Source organism: Fundulus heteroclitus, chromosome 1 (assembly GCF_011125445.2).
Source record: "Fundulus heteroclitus isolate FHET01 chromosome 1, MU-UCD_Fhet_4.1, whole genome shotgun sequence".
In the NCBI taxonomy this organism is placed as follows: domain Eukaryota; kingdom Metazoa; phylum Chordata; class Actinopteri; order Cyprinodontiformes; family Fundulidae; genus Fundulus; species Fundulus heteroclitus.
In genome coordinates, this window is record NC_046361.1 from 15,456,909 (window position 1) to 15,471,391 (window position 14,483).

Consider the following 14,483-nt stretch of genomic DNA (forward strand, 5'->3'; position numbering starts at 1 on the left):
CAAATTTTGCTATGACAACTAAACCCAAATGTTTGCCTCTTATAAAAAATATTATGGCTCCATTAAACCCAGTTTTTAAGGTTGGGTATAAAAAACAATATGCTAATTTTGTTATGACAAAATTAAATAAAGAAAAGCAAAAATCATGCATCTTTCTGAGAAGATTACTGCAACAGACTGACAACAGCTCCACACAGAAAATCAAAAAAACATTTTGCATTTCACTCACAGCAGTAAAACGCTTTATTGTTGCAACACTGAAAATATTGAGTATAGGGAAAAAATAAAATAAAATGAGAAAAATTACAACGGAATGTAATTAAATTACTCTGACAATGTCATGGGTAAAACAACATAGTTGTGTTGAGGATTTATATATTGTGGATTTGATTTTGATCATTTTTATTTGTCTTCTTTAATTTTTATGCTTCCATTTAGTTTAAATAAATAGTTTTGCCATTTTCTTTACAAAAAAAAGTTCCAAGCACCCTAACTAGTTTCTGATGCATAAGATATGTTGTATGATCAAATGTATTGACTTGTCTGCTGTCACATAACATGATGGTGTAAGGCTTGGATGCAGCTGCCCGGCCAGGGACACCCATCTCATGAAGCTCTCTATGCATTTGCTGTCGAGCTAATCTGAAAGCCACAGAAAGGTCGGAGGTAAGAACATATTGTCTTTGCACACGTTGCACCTCAGCATGCGCTGACGCCACTCTTTGATTTTATACATAGACTACTGTTGTATAATTAGTAAAGACATTTCATGACGTCATGACAGGACTTACTGTCACTCCCCAGTACCATGCTGGAATTTGCTGAGCTCCTGACAGCAATCCATTCTTTCACCAATGCTTGTAGTAGCAGCATTATACACCTGGGACCAGGGAAATGATTTGAACATCTGAATTCAATTATTATGAAGGATGCATTAATACTTTTGGCAATACAACATTCTATGTCTACAGTTTAGAGTACATTTATGCTTTCTTCACTTCGTTTTCTTGCTGCATTGGTATCACATAACGCTGCATTCACATTTTGGGAAGTGGAAAGTCCAAACTTATGTTACTTTGCTCAGCTTTTTCCCTCGCTGTCAAACTGCTAAGTATTAATAGTGAATTGATTCAATAAACCTTTAAGAGAAATGAGTTAAAGAAGCACTGCCTTTTTTTTTGGATAATTATTGAAAGTGATCCAAATTAGTTTTTTTCACTGCGAAAAGATGCCAAATAAGAGTTTCTGGTTATCTTTGAGTGCACCATTAAAGAAAGCTGGAAAAACTAACTTTGAGTAAGAGTTTGTTTTGTTGGTTAGAATTAGCTTACATTAGCAACAATCCTAAATGTTTGCCTCTTAAAACACTGTTGTGATCCCATTAAACTCTGGGTCTGTGTTTTAATGCTACAATCACAACATGTGTGGGACAAGTGTATTAATACAGGAAATTACCGTAAGGTTAATATCATCAGTAAAATAGTCTGTTAACAGTTGAGGCCCTTTAATCACATGACTGAAGAGGTTACTTGATCTTTATGTCTAATTCCAAAGAAAGCTGCATTATAATTACTAATAACTTAAAGCTTTATTTAAAGTAAATAAGAAAACAGTTTTAAACTCTTCTCACCTGTCCTGCAGAAAACCTGGGGCCGTATTCATAACAATTTACAGAGTCCTCTCAAAGAGCTCCTAACGTAGCCTAAAAAAATCCTAGAGTTAAAGTGATTCAGATAGTTGCTGAGAGCAACTCTGACCAGGGTTTTTAATCTTAGTGAGGAGGTGTGGCTGACCCTGTTGCTAGGTGTGATGCTGTCTTTTAAGAGCTGTGATTGGTTGATACGAGAAACAAACAAATGCAGGATAATGCCACAAATAGACAGACTCTTTTTCTCTGCACGTCTATTTCTCCGCTTTTACGCCCCAGCCTGCAAAAGTGAAAGCACTCCATGCAACAATGAAACGCCAGTGAGGAGATGACATCACTCAAGCAAATTTTTAGATGAACATTTAGGCCATGGATACTGACATCATCATCTACAATACAGCAAATACTTTCTCACCTCTTTTATATCTTCCCTCTGTGTATATTAGAATGTATATTATTGTATGCAACTTTTTAAAATTATTTTAAAATGTTTATTATTGAGAGCATTTTACAGTCTGTAAATAATACAGAAATTCCTCTGTACTGTATTGTTTGTCCATTTTTTCACTTTTTATTCATGATTATTCAATATTTATCCTATTACTCATTTATCCCCAGTACAATTATGTTAGGTGCTAATGCCTAATATAATTTTAGGTGGTAAAGATGGGTTATAGCTGCACCTTTAACCCATTTGCCCACTAAGGCTAATCAATTCCTTCCTATGGGGATAAGAAAGTTGATCTCACCTAGATACTAATAAAGGTATGATTGTTAAAGAAATTTATGTGCTCATTTCGTCCACTGTTTAGGTGGTGGATCAGCCAAACAGCTGTCGGTTTCCGCCATCTTCCCTGCTTCAGACACTCCACGCTCGCTAAAAGGCTTTCTTGCTACTCCCACATATTTTCCCTCCAGGACCCCTCTTAAGGACTAAGATGTTTGTGAATAACTTTTATTTTACCAAGATAATAGTCTAAGAAAAATATAAGAAGTCAAGAAATTCTAAGGTTTTTCCTAAAATGACCTCCTTAGGAGCTACCTTTAGTTGTAGGATTCTTTGTGAAGATCTTTATTCCAGTTATTAGTGCAGCCTTTTAAATCAGCAATTTTAACAGGACTGACTTTTTTTTTCTTCTTCTTTTTTTTTTTTTTTGCATCCTGTCTGGCAATGTGACAATAAGAATTGTTGTCTTAATGCCAAAAAGAGCCCAACAGATTTTACTTTCACAAGCAGAGCCTTACCACTTTCTCTTCCTTTCTAATAATTTATAGTCATCTTTACAATAGGTCTGTCTATAATGAGCACTAGATCATTAGCAAACCTGTAGGTGCTAAATTCTGCACAGCAGTGGCAGTAAAGGGCTTGACAGTTTTTTTCCACAAAAATGGAAATAATGTTTTTGGGTGGAATTCAAGTATCTCTTACAATATTTTGCTAGTTATTCTTTCATGAAATCCACAATGCTAGTTCCACTTAAATGAAACTTTTACCCTTTAAGACTACACACTGAGCGCTGAACGCACACAGCGGATGCAGCTCCATACTGTGCCTAAATGCATTCTGCACAAAAACACACACAGAGAATCAAAGCTGCTGCTTTAAACTGGCAAATGTTTTGCTCTCCATGCTGCTTTTGTGAAACGTGTTGCTGTGTGTATTTGGACTCAGACTTTTGGTGAGTAATTAGGCCTTTTATGAAACAGGATTGTTCTTTCCAGTTTGCCTTCAGAGTAATAACTCCGACAACATGATGCAGGTTCTGTAGCCAAGGTTCTGTAGCTAAAACAATCACAGCAGGTCAGTCCAACTTTCATTCCTAGCAAATTAAAAGATCAACAAAAAGAAAATCCATCTTTTACATCAAAACCAATGCAACAAATGTATGTGTTTTCTGACACTCAAAAGAAAAATGTAATCAAAGTCGTCAGGAAAGAACCCAAAATGTCTCTGTCTATCTTTGCTACTGAGTTGATATTTTAAAGCAAAGGAAACCTCTTTTGCATAAATGAATACAGTTAATTTCAATGGCTGATGTTGTTGACAGTTCATTCATTTGCAGTAGAATTAGAATGGTTCACCACAGTCATTATGACTGTTGAGAAGAAATAGAAATCAATTATATGAACAGTGAGTGAGGCCTCTAAAAGCACCATAGGGAATCAGCTTCTCATCACTCCTGGCATCACACATCAGACTTCTCCCTAACATATGCAGATCTTTGCAAATGAGCCATTACCTCAAGTAACGAATTAGCATTGAGTGCTTGTTGACTGACTGAGTTTAGCAGAACAATGAAACGAAAACACATTTTGTGTGCTAACCATCTGAGTCTTGGCACAGCCATTTTGCATGGATTTATGTAGTATGGAGGAGGAGTTATGTGACATTAATTACTTTTCCCGTTTTACTGGGCACTTGCAAATATTATGATGTACAAGTTTGGATCTCGGATAAGTGGAAGACAATGGATGGATCGATGGAAACAACTTAAATGGAGTTAACTTAAATCTTGGTTTAAGATTTATTTTACTGTTCTACAGTAAAATAATGTAAGAATTCTTAATGGGGTTTTATATTGTCAACAATGCCACAGATAGTGGGGAATAGCAAAACATGAGTCAACAGAAATGAGCATAAGGCTGAATCTCTTTTAATATTATCCCCCTGACCCAGAACCCAAAGAACAGCAGCAGTTAAAATATTTAATATAAGAAAATAAGAAACCACTTCATGATTTTGCTACTTTATAAGCTGTTACCAGTTGATATCATTAAGCCCCCATATTTCTTTTTTATTATGATCGTTTTAGTCAAACTGAGATTTATGAACTGTTGTTGCTATTGTATATACTTTTTTATTATTTTACTGAGACTCCTTATTCATGGTTAAATATGTAGTACAAGGCAGCAAATATCTCCCAAGGGAAACTAATAAAGATACTTTGACTTTGACATTTGACATAGGTCATGTAAAATGTATAATATCCAGCTAACAACAAACATCAGCACACAATGCTGTAAACAAGTTTCATTAAAGATTACATCTGTTTTGGCTTCTTCTTGTCCCACTTGAATGTTGTAGATTATCTAATAAATTCTAATATCAAACAAAGACAACATGAGAAAATACAAAATGCATTTTTCAAATAATGATTACATTTTTAAAAAGGACCTTTTTTTGTGAAAAAGCAACTTCCTCAACTTTATAAATTATTAAATGATAGGAAAGAAAACATACAGATTAAGAACACGGCAAACAGGAAATAACGCAAGGATAGGGTAATGGGAGGAACTAGCAAAGACCAAGGAAACCCCAATTTATATACTGAGGTGAGAGTGGAGAATGACATTGAAAGCAGGTGAGTTAACCAGGAACAGTTGTGGCGGAGAGTGAACAGGCAGACTGAGTGAGGGTAAAATATTTGTTTACAAAAATTAAGCTGAACTATACACAAAGAAAACACAACCAAGTAGCAAAAAGACTGGAATTAAAATCCAAATGCACAAAAATAAGACATAGGAATAAACTAAGAAACCAATTACAAAGGAATGAAACAAAATGGCAACACCTTTCTAACATTAATGATCACAGAGAAATTGACAAAATATGGCAGGACCTTTGAAAACAACAACAAATATCATAGACAAGATCAACACAAACAAAAATCCAAACCCAAACACCCTAAAGTCATAACACTGCAGGACTCACTTGCTTGAATTAAAGTCCAGGTTCATGGTTCAATTAAGAGACTGGGCAAAGATATCAAACATGGGAGAGTTCCAAGGCAAAAAAAAAATATTGCTGACCAAAAAAATACTAAATCCTACATTTGTCTAAAAATATATTGACGATCATCAAGACTTGAGCAAAAATATTTGGTGTACTGACAGAACAAAAGGGGAACTCTCTTGGATGAAGATAGTGTGATGGTCTAGGGGGGCTTTGCTTCTTCAGGACCTTAATATTAAAACATTGTAATAGAGAATGTCCATCCATCAGTTAATGTTAACTTCAAGCATGATTTACTTATGCAACTGGACAGTGATCTGAAGCATACCATGAAGTTCACATCTTAATAGCTCAATAAACAAAGACAAAATAGGATATGGACTGGCCCAGTCAAGCTCCAGATTTAATTCAGATTAAGATGTTGTGGCCTTGTCTTAACCAGGCCATTCATACTGGAGACCTCTCCAATGTATCACACTGGACCCATTAATCCAAACACTTTAAATACTGCAATTGTTGTTGTAACAGTAAAACATTTCAATGTTTTTTACTTGACTTTTAATAGAGGAAATACTCATTTGTGAGTATGTTTGCAAGAACATTTATTTTTTTATTTTTAAGCAAGCCCATGAAAAAATGTCAAATTTATGGCCTTTTTCCTTAATCATGAAAAAAAATTACATGCCCACATTCTCTGGCTCAAACACAGACCACATACAGCTGAAGCTATAAAGTAAGGATGAGATGAGACCATGAGATCTTTCCTGAAGATGCAACTGAAGTGGATTGCAAGCTCTGGGTTGTTTGGAAAAACCTGTCTACAGTGGGCTGGATGGAAAATTAGAACTGCAGAACTTTGCATTTAAACCAGCAACCGCTTTGGAACCACTCAAAGACTATAAGACTGCAGTTAAAGAAGGAAAACAGCTCAGAGAATCTGATCAGTACACACTGCTGTTCAGAAATCCCTCCTTAAAAGCAAAAGTGACTAAAAAGTGCTCCTCAGTTATCCATCTATTAAAGTTTTTTTTTGTGTGTGTGAAATGATTACACTTTGTTATGATGCCTACAACACAGGTTTATATCACATAACTCAACCAATGATTCTCCCTCTACTGGCCTTTTGTGCACAATTCCCTCAATTCCACTTAATTTACAACCGTGGGACAAGAATCACACCTACACCTCAAAGGCTCACAAGTGATCAATCTGAGTAAGAGGTCTGCCGGAAGAATTATCATGATTTATGGCCTTCAACACTGTTATTTACAATTGTGTCAAAGCAGCTAAATAGATGGTAACTCATGGGAGAATCCCAATGTAGGGAGAGGAAATCAGAGACAGCAAAAACGAAATTATCTAAATGACAGAGATGAAGACAAAAAGCGAGTAAAGGCAAGGGAGAGGAACACCTCTTCTTTTTTCTTAGAAAAAGAAATCTACAGTCAAAGAAAGGGCATCAGAAGCAAAACTGAAAAGGGCATTGTAGAAAAGGCCACAGAATCAAAACAATTTTGAAATATAAAATCTTTTTCTATATTGAAAGTTGAAGCCAAAAAGAAAAAAAGAAAACAAAGCAATAACGTGTAACAAGATGGTCTCATTTTCATCTATTCATCTCCTATATCTGGCCAGAAACAGAGACACTGAGTGGCATGCTGAACAGTCGCATTCCAGCAAATGATCAATATGCAGCAATAGTTCTCTGATGAGTATTTTATCTGATAAAACAAACTCGATCAATCATCTGCTACTGAAGAGTTCAAACTGTTCTTAATTCAAACTTTTTCAAAGAAGATGCATTTTCCATGATGATGGTTTGATATACTTGCTGAGTTACTCTGTGTGAATCTTTAAAGATCTTCACTGTGTCGAGCCTCAGTATTAAGTACCATCTCTAAGGACATTTCAGACCTATTCGTCAACCAGAAAAATATTTTTTGTAAATAAACCAATAAACAATGTTTTTTTTTTTTTTTTTATTCTGGTCTGATTTAAATGACCAGATATTTTGGTTTACAGACCCAGAATCAGTTGCTATATCCATTACCTGTATTATTTGTGTGGATTTCTTCTCCCCAAAGAAATGCCACCCCACGCCATTACTGACCCACTGCCAAATTGGTCATGCTGGAGGATGTTGCAGGCAGCAGAACATTCTCCATGGCGTCTCCAGACTCTGCCACATGTGCTCAGTGTGAACCTGCTATCAACTGTGAAGAGCACAGGGCAACAGTGGCAAATTTACCAATCTCGGTGTTCTCTGGCAAATGCCAAACGTCCTGCACGGTGTTGGGCTGTACGTATAACCCCCACCTGTGGACATCGGGCCCTCATACCACCCTCATGGACTCTGTTTCACATGCACATCTGTGGCCTGCTGGAGGTCATTTTGTAGGGTTCTGGCAGTGCTCCTCCTGTTCTTCCTTGCACAAAGGCAGAGGTAGCGGTCCTGCTGCAGGGTTGTTGCCCTCTTCCACGTCTCCTGATGTACTGGTTTGTCTCCTGGTGTTGCCTGCATGCTCTGGACACTACGCTGACAGACACAGTAAACCTTCTTGCCACAGCTCGCATTGATGTGTCCATCCTGGATGAGCTGCACTACCTGAGCCACTTGTGTGGGTTGTAGACTCCATCTCATGCTAGCACTAGAGTGAAAGCACCGGCAGCATTCAAAAGTGACTAAAACATCAGCCACAAAGCAAAGGAACTGAGAATTGGTCTGTGGTCACCACCTGCAGAACCACTCCTTTATTGGGGGGGGGGGGGGGGGGGTCTTGCTAATCGCCTCTATTTTCCACCTGTTGTCTATACCATTTGCAAAACAGCAGGTAAAATTGATTGTCAGTCAGTGTTGTTTCTTAAGTGTACAGTTTGAATTCACAGAAGTGTGATTGACTGTAGTTACATTGTGTTGTTTAAGTGTTCCCTTTGTTTTTTTTAACTATATATATATATATATATATGCCAAACTTTGAATGGCTGAAACACAAGACAGAATGTGTCTCATCACCACGTGGACAAGAAAACAGCACATCTGCAGTGAAATGGGGGGGTAGTGGCATTATGATTTGATGCAGTTCCACATCTCGGTCGGTTTTGACTTTAAAACCTTAGGCATTATCCAAATAGATTACATTTTTCAGCAACCCAGGCTGTCCAAACCAACAAAAAAATAATTAGAAGAAAATGTAAGTTCTAGTACTGCCCCCAAGAGATATTTACTGAATCTGAAAGAAAATCTGTGGAGTCATCTGGAGAGGTCTGTGGACCAGATACATCCTCACAGTTTGACGTATTTGGATAATATCTGCAAGACAGAGTGGGCAATTATTCCAAAGCCAATATGTTGCATATTGATAGACTCCTACCAAAGGACAGTCAGGCCTGTGTAGTTATAAAAAAAAGGGCTTCAACAAAGACTTGAACTTCCTGCGCACATGCACTTTTTTAACAGCCTCATTTAACATTGCAAAAACGGATCTAAAAATAAGCAAAATGTTCTTAAACATAGTGTTTTTGTCCTTGATCTGAGCAGGTAAGTATGATAGAGACATAAGGGTATATGTTCTGTCACTTTTTAATCCGATTTTGATGGATTAAAAGTGGGCGGGGCGATTAAAAAGGGGCGGGGCTTATTTTTTAATTGACCTTTTAGGTGATCACATGATCGTCACGTGACCCTGCTCGTGATCCTCATGTGACACCGTATCATTGACCCCTACCGTGACCTCCATATGACCCCTCATGTGACAGCCTCATGTGACACCCTATCATTAATCATTATTAAATGAATTATTCCTTTATTAATTGTATTATTATTATTTTCATTTATATTCATATCATTAATAATATTATTACTACTATCATCGATATTATTGTAATTATTTAATTCTGTTACGCATACCCAACCTTTTTTAGTAGTATTATTGTAATCATTTAAAGTTATTTATAATTATTTAACTCCGGTATACATACCCAATCTTTTTATTAGTATTATTATGATTATTTTGAATTATTTAATTCCGTTACGCGCACCTAATCTTTAAGGTGGGAGGAAATCAGTCTTTGTTTCAGCCGTAAAAGCAGTCAGACTCTGTTTCAAGTTTCAAAATAAAGGTTAAAAAATAAAACTATATAAATAAGCTTCCCCATCCGGAATCTGTACATAAAAAGCTCAGGGTTCTCGCTCGGCTCAGAATCCTGCGATGCAGCCCCTCAGCTCTCCCTGTAAACAGCAAGCGTTACTGATCGCTTACCAGTTGCAGCTTACAACATAATAAATCCATACACTCTACAGGTCAGTTTGAGGGTCATAAGTTCACTCGGTCAGTAAGCAGTTAAAATAATACTCAACCTGTTCGAAGCGCCGCGCGGGAGGAGACACAAGGGGGGAGATCTCGCTTTCTCTCAATCATCTGACCCCTCAACACAAAAACTGTGTCTTTCTCTACAACCCTCGCGCTGTCATGCTTAGTATTTATAAATAGGACACCTTGTCACAAAAAAAAATCGACAGGATGTTGTATTTCACGCCTTTACGTATCCTAAAAATCCCCATCACGCGGACAAACACAATGCTTGTATTATCAATAATGTATATATAAGGCCCCCTTCCCCTCCCACCTATTCGAAGGCATATACGGTGACTCCTCCGAAAAATGTCAAAAGACATTTATGTGTGAAATGTTTGTCTCCCCTTTATTATAACTTTTTTGTTACCATCAAGGCTCAGTATAAAATTAAGCGTTGTAAAAATGAAAAATGATTTAAGTTTTTGGTGCTTACTGCTGTTTCTTGTTCTTCATTCAATTTTGCACAAATATCCTATTTCTCAATAAACTATACATTAAAAGGGTGGCTCTTTTGGAAGTGGGTTTCTGTTAAAATGTTAATCTCTGGCCCGCAGTATCAACCAAATAAACTTTATTTGTAAAGCACTTTTCAGTTCTGCCTCACATAGGTTAAAAACAAAACAGAGAAAAAGGTTATATGGATGAAAGTAATTTATGAGGAATGGCTGAAAAACGGTTGTGGAGTTTAATGAAGAAACTGCATTAAATATGAAAAAAACACGAGCTATCATCTTCGAAAAGTTACATGTTTTAACAGGGTCTGCTGTAAATGTCACAATTGAAAAGACATAATACAAGATGCTAATAAAAAATGATGTCTAATGATGTGTTAGTTGATTATGTCAACTTTCCATGAAGTTGAACTTATCTGCTGCAGGTAAGATATCAGGGGCTTCTCATTTTACCTCACTGTTGATTAATATAGCACTTCACATACTAAAACACAGTTTTCTTCTTTAACAGAATTCTTTGTGAATTTTTACAACATTTTTTGAGTAAAATGTTTAACCTTGGCTGAACAGTAGATGGGTCTTATTATCGATATGTCCATAAATTCTAAAAGACGTCAACCTTCTTGGGAGTCAGGGTAGGAAAAAAAAAGCCTACTCTGTGCAACCATCACAAACTGAAAACCTAACTGTTCTGGGAATTAGACTGGAACTGTGTGCTTCGGTCAGAAGAGACTAAGCTTTAGCCTTTTGGAAACAAGCACTGCAGCAGGGTTTGGGGTCAAACAATGGATTAAAGGTTGTGGTTGTAACATGACAAAATCTTATTTATTAGTAAATTAAATCTACCTGTGTATCGTTTTGTTTCTTTGTTGTTGTTTTTTTGGAGCCAAGGATTTCGGCATATCTGTTTCAGAGATTGGTTTCTAAATCTGGTTTACTGAATAAAACATAGAAAGTCCACTATTACCATCCTTAAAGCAGTCAGCTTCACCATGATAGCACGTTAAAATTCATTGCGTTTAAATAAAAATAAACAAAAGTAAATTGTAACAATATGGTTCTAATTCATCAGATCTTGACTAATTTAACCTTTTTCCTACTAGGTTTCTAAACATTGAATGCTTTTTCTCAGGATTCCAAAGTGTGTATAACCAATAAATCAGTTTTTCTCACTAATCTCTAATTTTGTATCTTAAATGAAATATTTCTTCAAAGGAGCAGCTAAAATGTTCTTTCTTCTTCTTTTTCTAAAAATTAAAGTCACACACTATTACACCCCAAAAGTTTTTTTTTTAATATCTCACCTTTTATTTATATATTTCGGTAAACCCATAGTCTGTTACAGACGTTCAATTTATCTTTGGATCCTCTAAAGAATCATCAAGGTCTTTTCTTAGCTAAAAGCATTAACTGAGTAGGTCAGTAATACGGGGCTGCTAAGAGCAAAATGGATTTAACTATAAGATGTAAGAATGTATAGACATTTTTAGATGATACTCTTCCACTTCATATTTTTATTTTTGGGTCTCATGTTTAGCTTGATTTCTATATGTTATGCCGCTACTGCTCGATAATTCCCCAATTCCCGGATGAATAAAGTATATCATGTGTTATTTGAGTTTGTCCAAATGAATTGATGCTCTGTGAAAACAGGGCTTTCGCTGTATAATGAAAATGTATTATCGGCACACCATCACTTTGTTCCTGGTGTACTTTTAATACACGTAACTGCCGTATGCATGTATCAGTTAAATATCAGCTAAAGTTCTTACAGTGTGAAAGACTTCCATTTTAAATACATTAATGATGAAACTATATAAAAATGATTTCAGTGTAGTCTGAAAAGTTATTTGAGTAATTTAATTGAAAGTTTTATAATGTATTGATTACATTTTTTATGTAAAATGTCACAAAGTAAAGGCTTCATGATAAGAAACACTGCACAAAAAGATGTGTATTTTTTTTTTTGTCAATGTTGTTAAATCTGACTATACCAGATATTCTTTTGATTATTTGACTCCATTCTGATTTCTGTTTCAAATGAACAATCCTTTATAATTTCAGCACATAGTCTCTTGCAACTAGGTCCTCCAAATGCAAACCGTTAATGCTATAAAATAATAACTTGGGTGACATTCGTAAACGGGGCTGGTAAACAACTTAGCAGGTTTTTAACCACTGAAATTAGACCCCTTATAAACTTCATACTATCCATCCTCTTTACCCAACACAGATTCAAAGTCCATCCATTTTCTGACCCGCTTAATCCCTCATGGGGTGGCTGGTGCCTATCTCCAGCATTCACTGGGCAAGAGGCGGGGTTCACCCTGGACAGGTCGCCAGTCTGTCGCAGGGCAACACAGAGACAGACAGGACAAACAACCATTCACGCACAAGGAGAATTTAGAGAGGCTAATTAACCTAACAGTCATGTTTTTGGACTGTGGGAGGAAGCCGGAGTAGATTCAAAGTCTGATAAGCAATAAAATATTTTTCTGCAAGATTACCCTAAAGGAGTAATAACCGGTGGGTTTTTATAGCATATATGCCGTAAAGTGATACACACACCCTGACCTATTTGACACCTTAGCCCATAGCCCAGAAAAAAGTGAGTGCCTCATTTTACATTCAAGTCCTAACCTTACTAGTAAAATTAGCAAAAAATTGTGTCGCTCAGCTGCAAGTACAGGGAGGCTAAAGTTACTATCCACACTCGTATTGTATGTTGGGTTCTTACAACTACAAAATACAAGTTTAGAAAGAAAAAAAAAAAGACTCAGATTTTCAGGTTTTAATTTGATATTTCTCCATAAATCGACGTACGATACAATTTTACTAACACTATCAATCTGGCTGAAGCCCTACATGAACGTAGGCCTATTCATTTGTTGTCATTAAGCGTGAACTGCACTGATTTTTCCTCAATCCGGCGCTGCTCTGTAAAGACGGTGAATAATCAACAGTCCTGGGGGATTGTGATCCCTTTCATCCGTACTTCAGAGCCTAAATGCTGAAAATATGCTAACTTTACAGGTTAAAATCTCTTAAAAAGCCAGAAGATTGGTACCGTTGGCATTTCTGTGGTGAAGCTCAAAGTGGCATTCAAGCTTCATTTGATTAAACATTTACGCCAATGATTTGTAGATTTTATCAAAGCGGTTGAATGCAAACTCTATAAAACAGCGGCATTCACAGAGGGTTGCTGGGTCTAGTTGTGTTTGTAAATTAGATGAAAACTAAGAGAAACTTCCATCCTCCACAAAACTCCACCTTTAGTTCAGGGTTCATCCTTAAAACTCTGCCTTCCTACCAGGGGTCCGTTTCAACCCACTTTTAGCCCCGGATCCTGCAGCGGAGATGTAGCTTTAGGGGGTTTTACAACACTGGTTTAGCTGTTAGAGAGTCTGGTGTTCTGCGGCTGCCTTTGATTTCACAACAAAATCCAACAATTTTGTGTTTGTCAGCAGTTTTGTCGAGTAAAAGAAGAAGTTTAGACAATTACTGCCATCATTCAACAAGAAAAAGCCACTTCCAAACCTGTTGATTTGACCTAAGCTCCCCCCAACTAAATATGACCCCGGATAGAAAGCCCCAGCCTTCTCTAGTCGTACACAAAAGCAAGACCTCAAATCTGAATTCACAACAAGCAGCAACGGAAACACATTTTGTGTTTTTGTATAAAGTAAGTATTTCACTCTTTTTAGTTACAGTTAGAAAAAAGAAAGAAATAATGAAACCACCTTCCAAGCAAGAATCACTGAAAATTAAAGCTAGATGTATGAAACAACAACTTTAACACAGATGATAAACTCTACATTCAAAGCCAACTTAACTGGACACAACTTGACTGAAGAAATGCACACAGAAGCGTGGGCAAATAGGAAATTATTGTATATATCGCATTTTACAATACCATAACTCTTATTTTAAGCAAGTTTGAATGACCAGTTATCATCACCAAGTATTTTACCTTGCAAACATTTATACGTAGAGCACAATACGTGTTGAGCATGTGCTGCTGTGCAGGTTGGTGTAGGTGACAACATCTGAACACCTGAGCTTCATCTGAAATGATTAAAAAACTAACTTTGAACTAATGCCGGTCATCTGTGTCACAGAGCAGAGTCTGAGTGAGATTTGTTGCTAATTCGTATTTTACGAGGAATTTGTTTTTGGCAATACAGCGAGCAAACGTAGAAGTAGCGTGAACAATACAAAACGAATCAAAGCTGTATAGGAATAGGCAAGAACACCTATTTGCAGAGGAAGAAATGACCGATGTTTACACACTCATT

At 36.6% G+C, this 14,483-nt stretch overlaps 1 long non-coding RNA gene across 1 annotated transcript; it reads right to left on the reverse strand.

The window, feature by feature from the left end:
- Positions 1-344: 344 nt before the first annotated feature.
- Positions 345-1,771, reverse strand: LOC118562928. The gene is made up of 3 exons (XR_004930894.1): positions 1,631-1,771; positions 792-880; positions 345-642 (listed from the first exon to the last, which is right to left on the reverse strand). It is a non-coding gene; the product is annotated as an uncharacterized LOC118562928 (long non-coding RNA).
- Positions 1,772-14,483: the final 12,712 nt, after the last annotated feature.